Genomic DNA, 22,913 nt, shown 5'->3' with positions numbered 1-22,913 from the left:
TTTTTTTTTTTGCAGGATATTTAAGTAGTCAGGACTCTTTGCCTTGTTGGACTTAGATTCTTGTCTAGACTGCATTTTGCTTCTATTGCCTTATGTCTGACAGCACTGCAGTAATGATGATGGTTCTGTAGAACTGTAAGTGTATACCTTTAGGGTCACAGGTTCTGATCTAGTCTTTGGCTCAGTTGCTCTTAAACTGCATCATTTTCTGTGTTGACTGAAATGATGAAAAGTATAAGCAGGTTTACTTTATGTTTCTGATGTGGACTTCTGTTTCCAGTTTATTTTTGCTCAAGTCAGCATATATAGTATACACATGTATTATTTAATGCGGAATTTTCACTTTCACTAACTTTGACTCTTCTGTCATATGACTTTTTTATTTTGAGTCTCTCTCTCTCTCTCTCCTGGAATTTTGTCTTTTTTTTTTATTTGCTCTGGTGTCGATCTGCACAGTCTTTCCAAGTGATTTGGGCTTTTGTTATTCGTGCATGTTTACCCACCAAGAATGGGTTTATATTACCATGTCAACAGGGCTATTCATCGAATGCCCTTACATTGACACGTACACCGAAATACCTAAATGACAAATGGCCACAAAAGTGATTTTTTTTTTTCCAGGGGAAAATAAATTGCTGGGCCAACAAAAATCAAAACAAACTGACAGATGCAATGAAGTGGGGGGGCTTCGCCCCCCCCCACCCCCCTACTTAAATATACCAACTCTGAGATCACACTACAGTGGAGGAAACAGCAAATTCCTGACAACGGCCCAGCAATTTTTTCCCCTGGGAAAAAAATCTCTTTTGTGGCCGTTCAACATTTAGGTATTTCAGTGTACATGTCAACATATGGGCGTTCGATGTACAGCCCTGTTGACATGGTGATACAGATCCCCCAAGAACTACTTGCCATGTGAAGAGTACATTTATTGTAACTTCTGCATACTAAGTCTATTCTGTTTTAAACCCTTAACACATGGCGGGCTCTTTACTGTCTAGCCTTTGACCTGCTGTTGCAGCTATCTTCTCAATATTAGCTGTCCACTTCTAACACATTTCTTTGTTCCTCTGAAATGTTTAATGACTGTCCACAGTTAAACAGTCTTTTAATGTGATTTGTATATCATACAGTCACTTTCATCTGAAGTTTTCTGAATGGTAGTTTTGGATAAAGTGTTTTGATTTCTGAATTGATGTCTACAAAAATACAGCTCCTTGCCAAAAATTTGAGCCTTGTGCAATAAAAGACTAATGTTTAGATTCCAGTGTGACATTTCTAAATGTTATAATCTGTACTTATTTGTAGCTGAAAGTACTTTGTTAATGTTCCCTGTACTGCTGCAAGTGCCCTCATTTTCTAAAAATGGCTCACACATCTTACGACCAACATTGTGTAGGGAAAAAAGCTTTCAGTCTACTGTCCCTAATAATAGTAAGTACTGATACACCTTCTCAATTTAGATATCAATATGGCCCTCTGGAAATCCATGCAGATACTGCCAACTGCTTACATCTATATCAAAAGGCTGTAGACTATAACAAGGGGTTGAAAGCATATGATTTGTAGTGAACTTGTTACCCTTTATATACAACTAATCTGTCTCCAACAGTATTTTTCTTGTAACTTTTATTTCTCATTTTCTCTTGTCTGGCAGCTGGTACAGTAGATTAAGGTTATGGACTGTTAATGAGCGAGTTCCTGTAGTCCAGGGTTTGATTCCTTTAGCCTTCATGTGCCTGGTATATGACTCTGAGCAAATCACTTAACCAGATTATGCTCTTGGGAGATTGCAATATTAGGCTAGGCCCCTCACTGGTCCCCTGGACTGTTCATTTAGTAACTACCAACAAACTTCTGTTTAGTGACACTAACTACTTTCTTTAAAGAAAATAGAGATTTGGCAGTTATCTATTTGATCCCACTTGCTGATCATTGAAGTCTTTGTTCTAGAATCTTATGCAGTCTATAGATCAGATTTTTAGAAATAAACTTGACTTTCAAATATCAAAATACTTTTATTGCCTAAAAGAAATCCTTGCCCATAATGGGGTGTCAACACTCCATATGGTGATTATCGCAAAGGAGGTCAAAAGGAAGCAACTAATACTAATACCGCAGAGAAAAACATAAAAATCCAACATCTACTGTTCTGTTGAGTTCCTTACAAAGTTGTACAATTAGAATTTATTTTATATATTTGAATTTGCGCTGCAGCTGTCGCTTGGCTTAGCATGTCGCTCCAACCTGGCCATACTTGAAACCCTCTAACTTCACCTGCAGACTCAACACAGAATCGGGATTCCACTCCTGAAAAAACACACATGGCTTGTTTCTTTCCCACTTACTCAGTTTGCGTTGGACCTATATAATACAAGACACAAAAGCTGTCTCTGAAATCAGCTAATACCTGGCCATGCTTGAAACCCTCTAACCTCAACTGTAGACTTGACATAGAATTGGGATTCCCCTCCTGAAAAACAACACCCACAGTTTGTTTCATTTCCACTTACTCAGTTTGCATTGGACCTACATAATAGAAAACACAAAAGCTGTGCCTGCAATCTACTGTAGGTTTTTCAATCAAAAACTTCCTTTTGTACAAAATTTAATGTGATCTACTGTTAACTGACATATAATAAATACTGATAACTTGAGCGCACACTGCCAGTGCCGACAGCTGCTTCCTTTCTTTGCCACCCTTTTCATCGCCCCTTAACAAGAAACCTTTCTTATTCCATTTAATTTTGTTACTGTTATAGACTCTTTGGAATAACTAATTATATACCTAGCTTACTATGATGTTTTTTACTCAAGTAGCACACTACTTCTACATTTTAAATTTTCACTAGTATGATTATCTCTGGGAACTTTTAAAGTTATAGGGGTCTAACAGATCCTGGGAACTTACCTTTGCCTAAGTGTGTCTGATAACTTTTTTAACTTTTGCTCTCTACAGTGCTATATAAGCACATCTGTAGCAAAAAAAACCTTCTCGCCCTTATTCAATACACTTGTTCAACAATGTGACTGGACGCACTTAAAACCCCTCCAGCTGGATCTCGCAGTTCCATACTTTAACAATACCTTCCATGACATTCTCAGAAACTTAGCTCCCATTAGGAAAATTCGCACCAAATCTAAATAATTTCCTTGGCTAACTAGGGGCACCAAATTACTACTCAAAGAAAGAGACAGAGCCTGGTCAAATTACCCAAATACCAAACACAAAGCTGACCTCATTGCTTATTAAAAATTAAGAAATCAAGCCAAAAAACAAATTAACTTTGTCAAAAAATCTTACTTCTTTGCATTCCAACTACAACACGTGAAAAACCCACAAACAATTTGGCAAAGTATTAAACATCTCCTAAATCCTGGTAGGTCCACTACCCCACTCCCATTAAACACTAACAGTACCGATAGCTTAGCCTCCAGTTCAGTTCACACTTTGTTAAATCTTGTTACATCCTTCATAAGCAATAATGCCAACTCAACCCTAATAGTTACCAACTCTACAGAATCCAACCCTAAATCATTCACCATCAAGCCCATACAAACTAACTACATTAAGAAGCTCCTAACCAGATTAATGCCCTCATCTCCTACTGTCAATCAGCTCCCAAATGAGTTCCTAAAAACAGCTGCTTCCTCCATCTGTTACCCTGTATCAATTCTAATAAACCACTCTGTCTCAGAATAATATGTGCTTATCCTCTGGAAAATATCACATATCATCCCCCTACATAAAGGTGGCCTCTCTACAGACTTCTTTAACTACTGACCCACTGTTGTTCTCTCTTCCCTAGCCAAAATCCTTGAAAAATGTATTCAACTCCTAAACTACCTACTCAGCATGGTTTTTGGCCAAAACATAACACTAATACTGCACTACTAAATTTCACCACACTGCTAACCTCCTCAAAAACCAAGGCCTACTTATTTCTTCTATTTTCCTTGATCTGTCTAAAGCCTTTGATACAATTTCCCACAAGATACGTCTCAGTAAACTAGCAACATATAACCTTAGTCTACCCTCCTTATCCAGGTTCCACAGCTATCTCACTAACAGTCTACCAAATGGGAAAATACCCCCCCCCCCACTACCTATCTTTGTTGGAGTTCCCCAAGGATCCATCCTTGGACCTCCCCTTTTCATCATATTCACCAATAACCTAAGCACTGTAACCATCTAGCTTCTATCATCCAATACGCTGATGATGCTGCCCTTATCTGCTCTGCTCCCACATTTCTTGAACTACAAGAAAAAACACAAAAGTTACTCCAACACATAGAAAACTACCTCACCGAAAACCAACTCATACTTAATCCAAAAAAAGTAAGTTCATGTACTTTTCCAATAATAAAGCTAAAAATAACTATCCCCCTCACTATCTACTCCTTCAACTACATCAAAATTGAACGAGTCGATCATACTAAACTTTTAGGAGTCACAATAGGTAACTGCCTAAAATTTGACAAGCATGTAGCCCTTATCATCAAAAAAGTCCATATTAAACTTGTCTCACTCTATAGAGCCAAACCATACCTAACCAACAACTCCAGACTAGCCACAGCCAGGTCCTACCTACTATCCATCCTTCTTTATTCTTCACAAATCTTTACCAACCTATGCAAGACCAGCCTAAACAATCTAGAGACTTGCTATAATAAAATAGTAAAACTTGCTGCAAATAGATCTCAGAGATCTCACGACTTCTTGGCACTTAACTCAACTGGATAGAGCTACCCAACCTATTACAACTGAATCAACTAACCATTTGTACACAACATTGTCCATAAACCCGACAACTACCCAGTCATAAAAACCCTAGTTCAAACAAATACAAACCCTAGGGCTCTGTGATCATCTGATAAACTGCTTCTAAAGGTCACCAAATCCAACAATAGCTATGGTGATTCCCTGTACTCTAATATTATATCTAGAGCCTGGAATTAGTTACCCCAACATATCCCAAACAACACCAACAGCTACAAATTCAGGCTCCACCTAAAAGAGCACTTTACTAATCACTGGCTATGCTCCTGCACTACCCCAGACTAAGTTTCCAGCCCAGGCTATGTACCCTAATGCAGGGCTATGCTCCTGTACTACCCTAGGATAAGTTTCTAGCCCAGGCTAAGTACCCCTAAGCAGAGTCCTCTCAACCCATGGTTGTCCAACCTTTCTTACATCCTTTATTCTCCACCAAAAAAAACGTAATAATATTTATCCATATGAATATTGTGAACATGTAAATACATTTCTTTTGTGCAACTATTCTCCATGACCTCATCAAACTATATTTTGTATACTGTATTTTTTGCTGTAACTCCATTGTATCTGTATTCCATTTATTCTTGTAACAATGTTGTTTTACTTTTATGTTCTTGTTATTTACACAGTCTTTCTATGTCAAAGTTTCTGGAGCTTTTCTTCCTGGGTGTCTACTGAAAACAGGCTTCTGGCCCAGTTGGACATTACCTGGTAATCAATTGTAAAATAAATAATAAATAAATAAATATGCATATTTCCATTCCTTAATATTCCTAGAGTAGCTAGATGTATCTGCACCAGACAGGAGGTGCCAGTTAACACTTCCAGATAGAATGTTGCAGCCCCCCCCCTCCACCCCACTTCAGCCACTGTTTGATAGTCCAGTTTGTAATGGCGGATGAATGTGGTCAGTGAAGTCTAGTTTAACTTATCCTCATGGAGCCATGGCTGTAGCTTGTATCGATCATTCTTTGCAGAGTGGTCTCTGTCACTGTTTTGGACTTACTGTACCATCATTAAAGCATACAAAAAGGTTTCATTTGTCTTTTATATAAGATATCTGCTGAATGTGTGAACTGATTGTATCACCTCAGTTATGCAAAATAGCCAGTAATTAGTGCTAACACAACCAGAGCATGCAAAATCATCCTGCCATGACTCACAATTATAGGGCACATCTCAAAATACATAACAGTAAATTTGTTAATCTACCATCTGGATCTTTCTATGAATAATCTCCATTTACTTGCTGGATAAATAAATGTTGCTCGTGTCTGGATGATTTATTGCAGGTGCCTACCTCTTTTATCTGATGGTCTACACTGCAGGGCTCAGACCGCTGAAGTGTGGCTGCTCTCCACTGCTAGAGGGCAGTAATGGTGTAGTCCAGGAAACCACTTCCACAAAAAAAAAAAAACAAAACCAAAAAAAAAACAAACAAAAGACAATGGGACATCTGCTCTAAATGTATACATCTGGAACACCTTCATATTTGCCACACCACTGCAGCTCCAGTTCACTCCAGAGTAAATGACTCTTCTGGTCATCTACTATGGTGGAGATTATGGTTTCTTAGACCAATACTGAAGACTGATGACTCCTTACCAGGTTTGCATCCCAATAATATATACTTCTCCAGGGCAACTCCAGTCATCTTACCAACAAAAAAAAACTGGTAACCTCCTGGATTATTTACTTAGTTTTCCAAGTACTGTGAATCATAATGTTTGAGCTCCCTGAAGCTGGAGATCTGCCTCACATTATATTTAACACAATTTTTCTAGTAGCAATCTACTCAGCAAGAAGATTAAAGGAACTATCATGCTAATATATCGAATATGTAGACCAGCATTCCCTTTCCTATAAGTGCTTCGATCTGTGATAAAGATAAACCTGCCTTTTGATATCAGTGAAAGTACACATGTGTCTAGCAGGTCAGGCACTATATGACCCAAATGCGCTTCTCTTACATCAGCTTATTCAGATGTCGAACATGTAAAAGCCAAGTGTTGTTTAAGTACTGTTAAGATGGCTTTTGAAACTTACTAACTTATCGGTCAGTCTGAGTGTGAGAAGTTAGTAATTTCAAAACCCAGCTTAATCAGTACCTAAACAACACTTGGCTTTGTACATGTTCCACACTTAAGCTAACCTAGATAATTATCGCAACTGCATGGCTACTCCTCTCATAACATCGCATCACTGAAAGACCCTTTCTGCACAGAACGGCTCTGTCACTCTTCTCTTCTCCATTCTTTCCATGTACTTTGTATATGCTTCTTCACCATCCAACTCTTTTTTTTCTCCAAAGTTCGCACTCTCCCTACCCACTTTTTCAGTTTGACTAACCACCATGGGGGATTACTCTTTCAGTATACTACAGTTTACTCTTTTTTATTCTTAACTATCTGTCTTTTGATAAATACTTTCAATTCTTAAGAAAAGACTGCTTTTCCCACTCTCATAATGTGTGTATAAAAATATTCATACTTATCAGTTACCATATCATTATGTGTTACTGCAATTCAGCTGCACTAACTGAGTTAATATAATATTATGTGAATAGTTATAAAATCTATGGTACAATTTAATGTATGGATATTTACATTTTTGTAAATATTAATTTTATGTAAAACATTGCTGTATTTTATGCTATTAATCAAAGTAAAGATATTCATTCTATGGAGATTTTCTCCCCAGGCCTTTTCTAAAAATGGGCTTTCCCAGCAATTAAGACTTTCCAGTTTAACGAATAAATACATACATACATAGAAGTAGCCATGGAAGTGGTTGTGCTCTTGCATGGATCCTAGTGAAAATGGTGTTTCTCTTTTCAGCCCTGACCACACTCTGGTGACAAATATGCTAACATAAGCATCCTGTGTCACTACAGGGCCTCCTACACCATGTGTGTGTGTGTGTGTGTGTGTGTGTGTGTGTGTGTGTGTGTGTGTGTGTGTGTGTCTGTGTGTGTGTGTGTCTGTGTGTGTGTGTGTTTGTATGTGTGTGTGAGTGCTACCACCTATATGCTATTAAGGACTACCATCAATGACTTCGGAATACAAAATCCACATCACTGGTCCTAACCAGTTTGTTGTCTTGCAAGCCTCTAGGCAGTGATCAACAAGCCAAAACCATTACTCCCTTCCTTAGAATGTGCAGATTGGTATTGGTCATACACTGCCATTCTCTCAGGGTTGCCAGACATCCCCATTTGAGCGGGACTGTCCCAGGATCAGCAGCCTGATCCCGAGTGCCGCACTGACGGTTAAAATCCCGGCAAAACAGCCTCCTCTTTGTTTTTTTTTGACTGGCCTGTATGCCAGTATACGAGTCAATTAAAAAAATCACAAAGCTGAGCCACTTCTGTTTAATGTGGAACTGCCTGATGTTCTGCATTAAAGACCTTTTTTTGTTTTTTTTGCTCTTTACTAAGCTTTTTTTTTTTTTCGTCCCTACCTGTCCCTTTACAAATCTGGCAACCCTGTTCTCCCCTCACCCTGTTAATCCAAAGCTACACTGCAGCACTTTCTGAATACCAGCTCCCTATACTTTCTGTTGTCATGTTTTATTAACTATCTCATGGTTTTATCATGCTTAAAGTTCCTATGGTATAAAAGTTTTTATTTTTGGACTTGTTTCTTTTTTTTACCATTTTCTGAAGATATTTTCTGCTTTGTTGAGATAAGTAGAAGTTGACTGCGGAGACTTCTTCCATTGTCAGTTAAAGCTATTAATGAAATGCAGAACGGCTGTTAGCGAGATTTTACATGCTGTGAGGGAGGAGGGATCTGTGACGAACTGCGAACGCTAAGCAACCTGCACTAGTTTTCTGTCATACATGGAACGCATGTGAAGACCTGGTAAGAAGTCTGAATATTCAGTTTTTTTACCCATTTTTTAACTTCTTTTCTTCCGTCTCCTAAATTAAGATAGTCCATAACCATTACAAGAAAATTTCTCTGAACATATGAGCAGCAATTTTAATAAAAGTACTCAGAATAGTACTGCAATATAGCCTTGATTAGAACTCATTACCACACTCCATAAAATAAAAAGGAATAATTTTAAAATGTTGCACTTCATTGATAACCATGTTGACAATCAAGTAAAAATTTTCGTTGTGGGTTGTAATTTCAAGGCAATTTATAATGGAAACACTCTGTTTCAATGTAGTTCAGACTATAATCAAAATCCGGCAAACCACTAACCTCATATATAATTTGCATATATATTAAATCATTACAGCAGCTTCTGTTTTCAATATGAAACAAAACTAATGCCTGTTGTATTTCCAGGGATCCACTCTTTGATATTTTACTACATTAGTTATTGTGAATCACATTAAATATTTTAAATACAGAAGTAATTTGTAGGTAAGGTACTCCCAGTCACAGAAATGCTAAAGTGCGAATATACATGCTTGCCCTCTGTAGCAGAAACTCTGTTAAAACTTTTGTAATATTCACATTATCATCACATACATACTTTATTGTGTACAATTTGATCTGTTACCAAATACACTACCACAGCTGGTAAAAACAGCATGTTTCAGACAATAGAGAGACACACACACACACACACAGAGACAGGGATAGAATGTGTGTATGAAATGTTTATGGTGGGAAAACAGACACACACACACACACACACACACACACACACACACACTCATACAGAGACAGAGACTACGTGTGTGTGTGTGTGTGTGTGTGTGTGTGTGTGTGTGTGTGTGTCTGTGTATGAAATATTTATGGTGAGAAAATAGCAGAAATCAAAAAAGCATTAGTAAAGCAATAAAGAGAAAGCTTAATCAATATTTGTAAGTGTGTTTGTGTGAAATATCTATGGAGGAAAAACAGCAGAAATAAAAAAAAAACCATGAATCAAGCAACAAAGAGGCAATCCAACCAATATTTCTTTGTGTGTGTGTGTGTGTGTGCGTGCTCTAGTGCATGTGAGTGTTTGTCTCTGTGTTGCGGGGATGATGTGACCATAATGAATGCGTGTATTATTCACTCTGGAAACCCAGCAGTTCTTTTTTACTCTTCAAAAAGTAACAGATCTATAGGAAATTAGGTTATCTTGGGTTACTGGCTATCTAGTTACAGATCCTTGGCTACTGCAGCTGCACCTTAAAGATTTTTGTTAAACAGACCAAAGGCCAACATAATGCAAAGGTCAAAAAATGCATTACTTTTTGCTCTGGTTTAAACACTTGAGTAGTTTATGGTGGTTAACACACACAGATGCAGTTGTACTACAAGCCAGTTTGGGCTACAGAGCAGATTTTACTTCACCCGACTCACGTTAATTGTAGGATATACTGCTGACAGCTGGGTTTAAAGGAAGACTCCAGTCTGGCTTGGTTGGTAGCCAAAGTGATGAACATTGGACCTTTTTTTTTTTCTTGTTCCAACTTACTGCTGACTTTTGAAACACTGCTCCCTCCCTAGCTCCTTTCTGCCTGACATGCCTCTTCACTAGGCAGGTCCCATTGTTATAGACAGAAAGGCTCTCTCAGTCATCATGGTTATTCAATCCATCCACACCTGTGAGAGAAGGGTGGGAACCAGAATTATCATAATGCAGACAAGCTGCTAGCCCTGGGTCCTCCTCTATGTGCCAATGTTATTGTCAAACTGGGACAGAAATGACACTAACCAGGCTCTAGAGAGCAGACAACTCCCAGCCCTACATCATCTCTTTCAGCTCCAGTCTCCACTAGAGCTCCTCTAAAGATATGCAGGCACATCCCACACTCTATGCAGGCACATCCCACACTCTATGCAGGCACATCCCACACTAAGTCACCTGGGTCATACTCAAGGCTTTATCCCTCTATGCCATGAAGCTGGTTATGATGGGACAACATTTGATGTTATGGACATGATAAAGGGTGAGTGGCTGTGAAAATGCATATTGGTATGTAAGAGAATGAAAGGAAGTAAGTTGAATATGAAAGTTTGATAATGACTATGAGTATGATAGCTTATGATGTGAATGTTCTAGACTCTTCCATCTCAGCTTTCATGGAGTTTAGTCAGCATCAGCAGTGTTCATAATCTAGACTGCTGGTCATAACCATCACTACCTGTTGCAATGAATGACCTCACGTCCATATCATACTCATGATCGCTAGCACCCACTATAACCTACTAGGGCAGCCACCTCATACAGCTATTTATTATCATTGTCATTTACCAAGTATCCTAACCTGAATCACGGGCAACAAAGCCTACACCCTTCTCCCCACAATAGACCAGCAATTATAGCTGACTCAGTATGATTGTTCTGTAAGATGTACAATTTAAAATGATGTCTGATAATTTAGCATCATATAATAAGGCTGCTAAATAAGCTTCATCCTGCATGAAGCCTGACAATATGCAAAATTCTCAACAGTTGAGAGGTATGGGTGCTGTAGACCTGCTTGATAAGAAATGCCCCTGGGACCAGCTGATGGTCAGCTACAGGAAGCCAAAAAATGGCCAGTAAGTAATTTAACAAGACAGTGCTCATGGGTCATCCCTAAAAATGAAGAAGTACTTGTGGTTAGTGTGCTTACCTGTTTAATAAATAAATTAATAGAAAGTAAAATGATTTACATAAACACGACTTCCAGTGAAATATAACTTGGTATGAATGAGGCCTACAAAAAGAAAACAGTCCACATTCTGGTGATTATGAAATGCACCACAAAGAATAAATATGTGTTTGTGTTTGTGTGTGTGTGTGTGTGTGTGTGTGTGTGTGTGTGTCTGTTCACATGTACAACTCATTTATTAAAAAAAAAAGTTTAAAATGAATACTCCAGCATTTTGGCAGAACTTTGATTAAAAAATGTTTTATGATAAGGAATAATGCCCAAAAATGAACTAAATGTACATGTCTTAATGCATTTTGAAAAATCTTTAATTCAGTGCATTTTATTGTCTCTGCAGTATGTTGTAAAAGCTGTGTTTCATGTATGAAGCATTACTGCTAGTTTTTGCCTGTTACAGGTGCCCCAGTTTCACATGGATGTTGCCAGTGCCAAATTCCTCTTAACCATTACTACGTCCTTCCTCACTGTGTTTATCTACTTGTATTTATCAAGGCTTGGACAAAAGTTAAAACATACAAGCTTCCAGCAAGAACAGAATGTTCTATCTATTCAGAGTTAATCCTTGCATGTATCTAGATCTTGGTGAAATAAATGTCCTCCAGGTTATCCTTATTAATCACGCTGACACCCACATTCTTACCTTTACTTTGTTCAAGGCTTTTCTAAGTTGCCAATAAATAGTTCTAAAGAAATCAGTACACACCAAGTTAACTCTTATTTTCTCAGTGAAATACTTCCTAATCACCTTCCAAAATCTTTCTCCCTAGAATCAGCACATACCTACTAGATATTCTGCTCAAGCAGTTGAAAGCGCCCACTTTCCTCACCTTTACAAAATCATTTAACACATTTTAGCTTTGCTAAGAGACCTTCTAAAACATACTCTTCCCTTAATGTTCCCTTTGTCTAGCCTTTTCTACAGGGTAAACATATTTGGGTCTGTCAACCAGACTTTACATTATTTCCCCCATAGTCTCTGCATCACCTTTGTTGTCATAAAATGGCCGATCACTAGGAGTAAGATAATCGTCCAGAAGTAACATTTCCATATTTGCCCTGTCTCACTGATGAATGTTGACATTAAAATCTTATCTCTTTTGGTAGAAGGACTCAAAAAAGTGATGCCCTCCCTAGTTTCCCAGGAACAATCTGGCTTTATGTGTAACAGACACACTTGGAATAACACTTTGACCCTAGAAACTATGATTAATCTTGTCAAAAATGCCAAAAACCCGAGATATGTGATGATATTAGATGCGTGTAAGGCATTTGATAGGGTCAACTGGAGCTTTCTGTTTGCAGCACTATCCCATTTTGCTATCCCCACAGATTTCATTGGTACAATTAACATATTGTATAATAGTTCATATACACGCTTATATATAAATAGAAATTATTCAAAGCCAATAAAAATTTCCAATGGAACTAGACAAGGTTGTCCACTCTCTCCCCTTCTTTTCAACTTATATCTAGAGCCCCTTTTCCTGTTTATTATGCAAAAGACATACCATTCAATACCCAAAGTGCTACACACCAAATTAAGTTTGGCTACCTTTGCGGATGATCTGAACATATATTTTAAGCATCCCAACACAGATATCAGGAAATTGGTCACAGCCTTGAATACTTTTTCAGTTACCTCTGACTATAAAATTAACCAAAATAAATCTTATATTTTCCCTATTAACCCTGCAAGTCACAGAGAAAACTACTTTCCAGACTCTCCTTTCAGCATGGTATATTTTTTTAAATATTTAGGGATTTGCTACGACCACTCCTATCCTTCCATTACGCATTGTAATGTGCTGAATTTATGGTCAGGGATATCACAGGTTATGGCTAGATGGCAACAGATGAAACTACCTATGTTGTCAAAAACAGCTATCATTAAAATGAATATCCTTCCAAAGCTCTTATACTAATTTAACGCTCCCTTCTCCTCCATTTCAACTAACTTATTCACTAAGATACACAAAGCGTTTGCAAAATTCATCTGGTACTCAAAAGCAGTAAGAGTCTCATATCAAAACCTTATACTCCCGAAAGATAGAGGGGGTTTAGACTTGCCAGACCTATAAGTCTATTATAAGATCTTATGTGCTAACAGAGTCATCTCAGTTGCAAATTGCTATTCTGACAGTGAGTCGTGGACAACCTCTTGGGTTAAGAGATGGCATAATCATGTATCTAGTAACAAATTTAACCCTAAAGCGCTTTCCTTCTTGGAGACAACTCTTAAGAAAATAAACATAAACTATGTACTGAAGGATAAAGTTAAAACTTTTCAAGAGATTTTTCAGTCACTTAAGCTTGATAAAGCTCTTCTTCTATTCCAACCCATTCACCTAAACCCTAATTTAAAATTGAACAATAACATGATCAATCTTGCTGACTACCCTCTAATAAGACACTGCACACTTTGGGACATTTATAAATTCAGGGACAATTCACTTTTGGAATTGCAGGAATTACTAAATCTAACTAAAAAATACACTATAATACTTCGTCAGATAAGATAAATAATCACATTTCTACTTAAGAGTAGCAAGATTGATGAAACTGAAATTAAACAGGTATCAGAGCTATTGAAAGCTCTCTCTAGTAAGAAAAGAATGTTAGCCCTGTCCTACAAATACATATATAGAATCAAATACCAAAAGAGACTCAGTAACTCAAAATTCTGGGATCAACAAGGAGCTGACCTTTTGGAAGACCAAAAGCTAACAGCTATTAAATCCACCCTTCAAATGTCCCCTTTTAAAAATCTTATATATACAATTTATGATTAATAACAATTTATACTTTACTCCTTTTATCTTAAATAAATTTAATTCTAAAGTCTCCCCTGCATGCCCCTGCTGTTCCCACCCCCAGGCAGACGTTCTCCATATAATGTGGTTCTGCAGACACTCACACAGTATCTGGTGCTCTCTCAAAGTGCAATTACACAAAATGGGCTACCACAAATCAGCCCTTTCTTGGGAAATGGTGATACTTCGCATCACTGACCTTAAACTCTCAAATTTGAGATTGCATGTCTTAATCAGACTTTGCTTATTAGTTACTTTACATAACCAAAAATTGGCTTGATCGCACTAAGATGTCTTGGAAAGGTTTCAGAATCATGGAGATTAAATATATAACTTCACAAAAACTTATAATAAGAAGTTTTAATAAACGTGCCTATTTCCAGAAATTTTGGAATGCCCTCTTTGACCATATTTTGAATGACTAGGTATTTGTTGGTATAGAATATTACATTATTAGTGGTTTGTCTCTCTTTTCTACTTCTTTCTTATTCTTTTTGGCCCAGGGATCTAGTTGCAGCTCTTTCTTTGTTTATTCCCCTTCATAAAAGCAGTATGAAGTGTTACTTTGTTATGAACTTTTTCTTATGCATGCTCAGCTTATTTTATCCCTTTTAATCAATGACTTCAAGCGGCACTGTTGTACATTTTGTATATAGTTAGCTTTAAGTTTTATTTCTATTTTGTTATTTTTGTTTTGATGCTCTTTTGCTTATTACTGTTCATTTCAAACCTGCAAATGTATGTGGTTTGTTTATGCTGCAGAAAAAAAAAATACTTTTGGAAAAAAAAAAATTTCCATATTTGCATATAGTAAGCAAAATCAAATGGTGATCATACCACAGTGACAGCAGCAACACAGCAACCCTCTCAGGTTATGCAACTCTGAGCAGGAGCAATATGTCTAAGGCTCCTCAAACCAGCATCCAAAATCTTAGCTGCACAAACTCCCTCCAAAGGGCACAGCACACCACAATGTATCCTTGAAAATGAATTAAAACATTTTCCAGGTCATTTATGCAGTCATGCCTGCTGACCAACAAGCTTTCTCCAGTCAGATTTAGCCCATCCGTTCCACAGTATGAGGGACTGTATACGAGCAGCCATAAGGTTTCCTTGTGTCCTTGCTGGCAACTCAGGAACTGAAGACATTTTCTGTAGCCCTATTCCTTCCCCCAGATGAGAATTAACTACCACCATTAATGGGATAACTCACTATTGTTTCCCTCTTGAAAGAGTAAATGCATCTACAATACAGTAGTAAAGGTCACCACAAAACAGTGAATTGATGGACCTAAAGCCTCCTCTTCGGATGCTCTTTGCAACACTTTTTCCTATCAAAGACTGGGGCAGTTTGCAAACCTACTCTGATATACAAGAACCCATACATTTTATATATAAATGATGTTACTTACACTGAAAGCTGAAAATGTAGAGAACCTACTAGTGGATAAATTGATGTTACCCCTGTCTTCCCCTCCATCTGTCCCTCAAGATACACCTGAAACTGGCTTGCCTCCAGCTAGCACACAAGACCAAGGTTTGAAAGTGCTATAAAAACGCTAAAAATACTACTGCAGTAATGGGTCCTGACAAAATCCATGGATGCATCTTAAATAGCATGAAACATGATTTGGTCACACCCCTAACACTGTTCAGTCTCAGCCTCCATACAAGTTTTGTACCAGGTGAATGGAGAACAGCTACAGTCATTCTGCATAAGGAAGGACCTTCCATGGAACCAGGCAATTACATACCCATAAGTGTGACCAGCATCATATGCAAAGCCATGGAAAGACTTGTCATGGAACTAATCAATCAGGACATAGGGAACCTCCGAACACTGGACCCATCTCAGTTTGAATTTGGCAAGGGCAGGTCATGCTTACTTAACCTGGTGGATTTTTTGAAAAGGCCACCAAAGCAATGGATGAAAGCGTTGTGGTACACACCACATAACCTCAACCTGGCCAAAGCATTTAACACAATTCACCACTCAGACATAGTAGTAAAACTAAACAAACTTGAAATAAACTCCTATGTCACTTGCTGGATTGCCAACTGGCTCACAGATAGGATGCAGGAAATCGAATTAGGGAAAGTTACCTCCACAAAGAGATTGGTCACCAGTGGAGTCCCCAAGGGTTTTGTGCTGGAACCTCTCCTGTTTAGCATCTACGTTTCAAAATAAAAAGGGCCCTGGCTGTCTAAGTTCATAAGTGATTTGCAAGCTGGGAGCAATCATTGAACCCCAAATGACTTAGCCATTCTGCAGAAAAGTTTGTCTCAAATAAATAACAGGTACCAAAATCATGGACTGAAACTAAATGACAAAAAAATGCATTATTGTATCCTTTGAAAAGTCATCTATCCCAGCGAACTATGACATTAACAATACACCCCTAAGAGCTGACCCAGTTGTTCAGGATTTTGGAAGTTATATGGACAGAGACCTAACATGTCTCCTTTGTTATAAGAAAGTCCTTCATATTGCACAATTTATAAATAAAGGGATTGTGCCTAGATCTAGGGTGTAGCTGTAACACTGAAATGTAAAGTTGTTTACCAGTAGCCTCCAGTTTATTAGATATAGATCTGTTTAATGTGGAATTATTCATATGACTTTGGCAGGGATTGTGCATACTGACTGATACTGGCAGATGTTTGAGTAGCCTTTTTATGGTTGAAGTGTTTTGAAATGGGTAGTTTTGTCATTATTGGTTCATATATTTTGTTTCATTGCTTAGTGGAATAAATGCTCAAAACTACAGATTTAAAACACATTTGAACAAGTGGTGCTGTATTATACAAGGAGAATAATGTAAATATAATCAGGAAGGTGAATTAAAGTACACATGCATGTATGTCCTAAATTTGTGTGCAAGGGGCCAATGGTTTGAAAAGAGCCCAAAGGTAAACTTAATCTGCCACTGGCCAGGTGCAGTTTCTTTGAATGTTGGTTTCAATGCCACTTCAATTAATTGTGAGTTTCAAGGGCAGAGAAGTTGACTGTTCATGCCAAGTCTGTTTTCATTCTGAGCCTGTATTGTTTATTTAGCAAATGGCTGTCTGTGTTTGTTCTATAAAATTTGAAATAAAAGTTTCAAATTGAAAACAAATATCTGTAATCATTGTAGAAGTAGAGAAGAAAACAGTAAGCACATTGACAGGTTTGAACAGTGTTTATGGTAACTGGGGAGAAACAGCCAAGTAATGGGACACTGAATGGCTGTGCTCAGCTGCTGTGGGGGGATCCATTACCTTGTATAGGGCCCTATTTGACCAGGATCCAGTTCCACGCCCCAGTGGCAGAGTGTTTTCAGAATCCTGTCTCAAGACCTCTAGATGGAAAAAGGCCAGGCGCTGCACCTCTCACAATGTGAGACAAAGAAACAACCATATAAAAAAAAAAAATTCTAATCACCACTGTATGACAGCTTTCATCTGTGGCTCTCACCACCCTTTCTTAGTGTCCCAGGATGGAAGGCTTCATGAGAAATTAATCAGTCAGTAAGGGGTCATAAGTGGGGGGATGAGGGCTGAATAAATGATTAAGAATTGTCTACATATAAAAAGACTTATACTGTGACCCATCCATAGCAATTTACAACAAAAAACAATTCATAACTGGCCTCCACATTGTCCACCTGAAGTGGCACAGAGGCTATTTCATCTGAGCTATTGACAAGTGTAAGATTCACAGGATCACAGGAGGTTACTAGGCTATTGGCCCTGAGGCCCTTATAAGCCTAGCCAAGACTTTAGCCCATGTTTAGACAAATCAGCACCTGATGCCCCTGTCCAGCAGGGACACAGGTGGAATCCCAGGGGTATATATTCTGTTTCCCATCCAGTTATCCAGGTTGTGCTTAAAAAGGGTAAAGAGGTACTCTGCTTGATGTGGAGAGGGAGTCTATTCCATAGATGGGGGAGTCTCTGGGACACAAATATGTCCCGCCAACAAGTCTTGTTGATGTCACAGACCATGTTGAGGCCGTGCGTGTTGGTTACTTGAGTAGAGCGTGACTTGTGGATATCCAGCAGTCCCATCAAGGTGGGGTCCGTGATCCCCTTGTATGCCAGACATAGGTCACCTCTGAGGAGTCTTTACGAAACTGAGTAGAGAGATATGGCTTTTAGCCTATCTGTGTATGGTAGATGTTTGAAGCCCTGGATTCTCCTGATGAGGAACCTCTGCGGTCTCTCCAGCTGCTTCATGTGCTTTGCGAGGTACATACTGAAAGGGGCACTGTACTCAATAATGGGCCTTGTCAGGGAAGAATATAGGGATGTTATGACCTCCTTGTCCTTGGATGAGATACCCTTACTTACAAGGTGGGCCATGTAGAAGCCTTTCCGTACAACGGAAGCAACATGGTGGTCAAAAGTCAGGGTGCTATCAACCTGGGTGCCCAAATCCCTCATGACTGATTACATGCTTAGAACATTATCAGTGTGATAATTTTTGGGGACATCATTCTCCACAAAGGGGATGATGATGCATTTTTTAGTATTCAGCTTGAGGCATGTTTCTGGTACCAGTCATTTGTCTGAGTGAGACCCTCTTGGAGGATGTCCACATCACTAGGGGAATTGATGACAGCACCCAGCTTGCAGTCATCTGCAAACTTGGTCAGCCATAGCCCACTGGTTTTGGCCTGCACCTCAGAAACGTATATCCCAAATAACAGAGGCCCCAAAACCAAACCCTGGGGTACGCGGCTTGTTACGGGTCTATTGCTTGAGGTGGCTTCCCATATGTTGACTACATGGGTTCTATCAGGGAGCCAGTTTGCTACCCATCTGGTAACATATGGATTGATGACTAGTTGAGACAGTTTCACTATTATGCCCGAATGTGGAATAGTGTCAAGGCTTTGGCCAGGTCAAGGTAGGTGGTGTGCACCATCTTCCCCTTGTCAATGGCTTTGGATACTGTCCCAAAGAAGTTAACCAAATTCAGCAGACATGACCTGCCCTTGCCAAAGCCAAACTGTGTGGGATCATGTGTTTGGAGGTTGCCAATGTCCTTGTTAATGAGGTCCAATATAATCTGTTCCATAGCCTTGCAGATCAGGCTAGTTAGGCTGATGGGTCTATAACTTCCCGGATTGGTGAACACTCCACCTTTGTGTAAAGGGATGACAGTGGCTATCCTCCACTCAGCTGGGATGAAGCCAGTACTCAGGCTTTGGTTGAATAGGATGCCTAATGGTGCTGCAGGTTCCTGCCTGAGTTCACGTAGGATGCAGCCTGGGATTTTATCGGGTCCCATGGAGGCTGTATTTTTTGCATTTGAGAGAGCAGTGATGACCTGTTCCCTAGATATAAGGGGAAGGGGGCATGTACTGTGGATGTCCTGATTTACTGATGGGGAGCACAGAGGGGTGAAGTATTCACTGAATTTGTCAGCCAGCAAGTTTGCTATATTTACGGCATTTGTCTATGTGGTGTCATTGACCACCAGTTCTGTACAGATCTGGGTGCTTCCTTTGAGGCTGCAGACATATGTGAAGAAGTCTTTATGATCGTCTCTAGTAGTTGTGGCCAATTTGGACTCAAAGTTTGCTTTGGAGGATTTCACTAGTGCTCTTATTTGCTTGTTCAGGCTAAGGAGACATTGGTTCCAATCGAGAACCTGCTACTTCTTGGTCCTGGACAGCAATTTGTTTCTTTTGTTATAGAGTTTATTTACTGCAGATGTCCACCAGACAGGTTTACTCTTCCTTGCGGAGGATGATTTAGTCTTGTCGGGTATTCCTGATTTCATGCATCTGTATAAATGCTTGTATAGTGCTTTAGTGTAATTTTGGATATTGGTACCAGTTCCTACAGAGGGAGAGGGGCTGTGAAGCTGTTTATACCATCCCTCAGAAGGCTGTAATCAGCTTTGGAGAAGATTTCATGCCTGATCCTAGCTAGAGGGAGGTTGGGGGAGATCATGACTTTGAAAATGACCGCTTTGTGGTTGGGTCTTACCATGTAGGATAATACTATAGGGGTGCTGCTGTGGTTACTCATGTTGGTTAATACCAAGTCCAAGATATTATCACTTCTTGTGGAGGCATCGACTAGCTGTTCCAAGGCATTTGTATTGACAAAATCAATGAATCTCTGGGCATTTGTGTTCTGGCATGTGTAGTTCTTCAAATCTATGTATGGGAAGTTAAAGTCACCCAGGATAAGGGTAAAGGGTTGAATCTTGACAAATTCAGGTCTAAATAGGCGGATTGGGTATCCTGAGTCAGATTTGGAGGCCGGTAGCTAGCTATGATTTGAATAAGGGTCTTGTCAATGCTTAACTGCACCTGGAGTGTCTCCTGTGTGTCATACTGTTTGACCAGCCTGAAGGTGTGTATTGAAACTCTACCACCTTTGGCTTTACTCAGGCAACATATCAAGAACTGGTTGGTCTGTTATCTTTGACCGTAGCATAAGATGTACAGTGAAATGACCTCAGTGAATTTTGATGAATGCACAAAAAGTGCACTGAGCACCATTATAACAACTATACCGATGCTCTTAGAATAGTTAACAGGGCAGGCTGCACAGTATGGCAATGTGTGCTTCTAGCACCAATGCAGACAGTGGCTTCAAAGTTAAGGGCTGCATAGATGGGCATGCAGCATGGCAGCTTGTTTACCTTGACATTACAATGGAGAATGGTTCGTAAGGGGCTCGTGATGCATCTGGACAGCAGAATAGTGTAGGGGCACGTGATATCTCTTACACTGCTTTACATTTCTGCAGATAAATGGCAAAAAAACAGGCTGGTAGGGAAATGGTTTTAGAACAATCAATGTACAAAGTCAGAGAACAATGCGAATTACTGATGGTGCAGATTAGGAGGCTTTGGCTGGCATACATTGTGGGACAGTGTAATCCAAGAAAAAAGCTGAATGCTGGCCTGATTAGCCATTTATTCAAACCTGCCATCGTTGTCATCTCAGTATGTTTTTCACAGTATAAGTCCACTGCTGCAGTCTAAGTCACATCGGAGGTGTAGCTGGCCTTTTTTAGAACCCAGGGCTAATCCTCATACTGGTACCTCACCTCCTCAGCTCTTCATTTGAAAAGAAAACGAAAAAAAAAACGTCCATGTCCGCTCCTTGCACTCCTTGTACTGTCAGATATATGCCCCTCATGCTACACACACACACACACACACACACATATATATATATATATATATATATATACATATATATATATATATATATATATATATATATATATATATATATATATATACACACATTAAAAAAATCCAGTTGCCACCAGCCAACCAAGTCCTTGTTTCTGCAGCCCTACTCCTGCTCTACCTCAGCTGAGGAGTTAATTAAAAAAAAGTCAGTGATCAGATACCCAAGGCTCCTGAAAAGCAGGACCCAATCAGGTCCAGTCGAGTGCCCTGCCCTGACCCTCCTTCCTCACATTTTAGAATAAAAAAAAGAAAAGAAATAAACAGATCTTTTTTCTTTTAAATTTTAGCAAACTGCTTATTACAAAAGTAGCAAGCAGCTGCTACCATTTATACCCCTCATGGAGCAGTACAGCACTAAGATTTTAATTAAAAAAAAGAAAGAAACATATCTTTTTTCTTTTAAAATGTAGCAACCAGTTGCTACTGTTTGGACCACAAAGGGAGTGCAACAGCACTCAGGTTTTAATTAAAAAAGAAAAACAATTTTTTTTTTTTAAACTGTAGCAAACTGTTTGCTACAATTAAGACCACACAGGCTCAGCGCTCACAACTGACCGCAAACAAAACACTGGCCTTTAAAAGCCAGTATGCACTAAAGAGTGATTGAGACTGGCTGATCGGGCCCCCTAACATTTTGCTCCTGCTGCAGTTGCCCCTTTTACCCCACCTTAGCTACGCTACTGAGTTACACTATAGCACAGAGCTAAGCATCATCAAACAAGTGTCTATGCACAGCTGCCTTCTCTTTCACCTATTCTTTGTTTATTTCTACAGCTCTGTCCATTGAAAAATTTCAAGCACACGTGAAACAATATGAGAGGAATTCAAAACATCCCGTTCCTGAGTTGCAGACAGTGACCTGGGAAAAAAGGCTATGTAACTCAAGACAGAACCGCTCGGAAGTGCTGAAAATATTAAACAGCTTAAAACTTTTATTATTGAAAACAAACAAAATCCACACAAGTAAAAGTACTGTGCTAAGTGCTTTTGGCCCTTTCCAGGAATATCATCAAAATGTTCTGTATGTGATATGGATTGATTTTTTTAATGTATGGGAATTTTTTATATAATTTTATTTATATATATATATATATATATATATATATATATATATATATATATATATACATACACAGGTCTACTTCGGTTTATCAAATGCTCGTTCTTTCGAATAACAGAAGTATGACCCCACTTCAGTGAAAGTGCACTCAACCGAAAGTGCAGGTTTGTGAACACCAGTTCACCAAACTGGTCATAAAAACAAAAGCAACACTGCATCACCAAAGCACGCTACAGTGGGGATAAGGAAATATGCCTGTTTCCCCACTGTAGTGCAATCTCGGAGTTAGTATATATAAGTAGCGGGGTTTTGTTTTTGTGGTGTTTTATTTTGCTTTGGTACGGTTTGGTGAAGTGCACTTTCGTGTAAATGGGGTCGTACTTCTGTTATTCGAAAGAATGAGGTCAGACACACACACACACACACACACACACATATATATATATATATATATATAT

At 38.9% G+C, this 22,913-nt stretch overlaps 1 protein-coding gene across 1 annotated transcript in view; it reads right to left on the bottom strand.

The window, feature by feature from the left end:
• DGKH (diacylglycerol kinase eta) overlaps positions 1-22,913 on the bottom strand; it is a 1,992,493-nt gene that overhangs the window by 767,252 nt on the left and 1,202,328 nt on the right. The gene's annotated exons all lie outside the window — the stretch shown is intronic.

The sequence above is a fragment of the Protopterus annectens genome, chromosome 5.part0, assembly GCF_019279795.1.
Source record: "Protopterus annectens isolate FY-2018-M chromosome 5.part0, PAN1.0, whole genome shotgun sequence".
NCBI lineage: Eukaryota > Metazoa > Chordata > Ceratodontiformes > Protopteridae > Protopterus > Protopterus annectens.
This window is presented reverse-complemented; position numbering and strand designations above follow the sequence as displayed.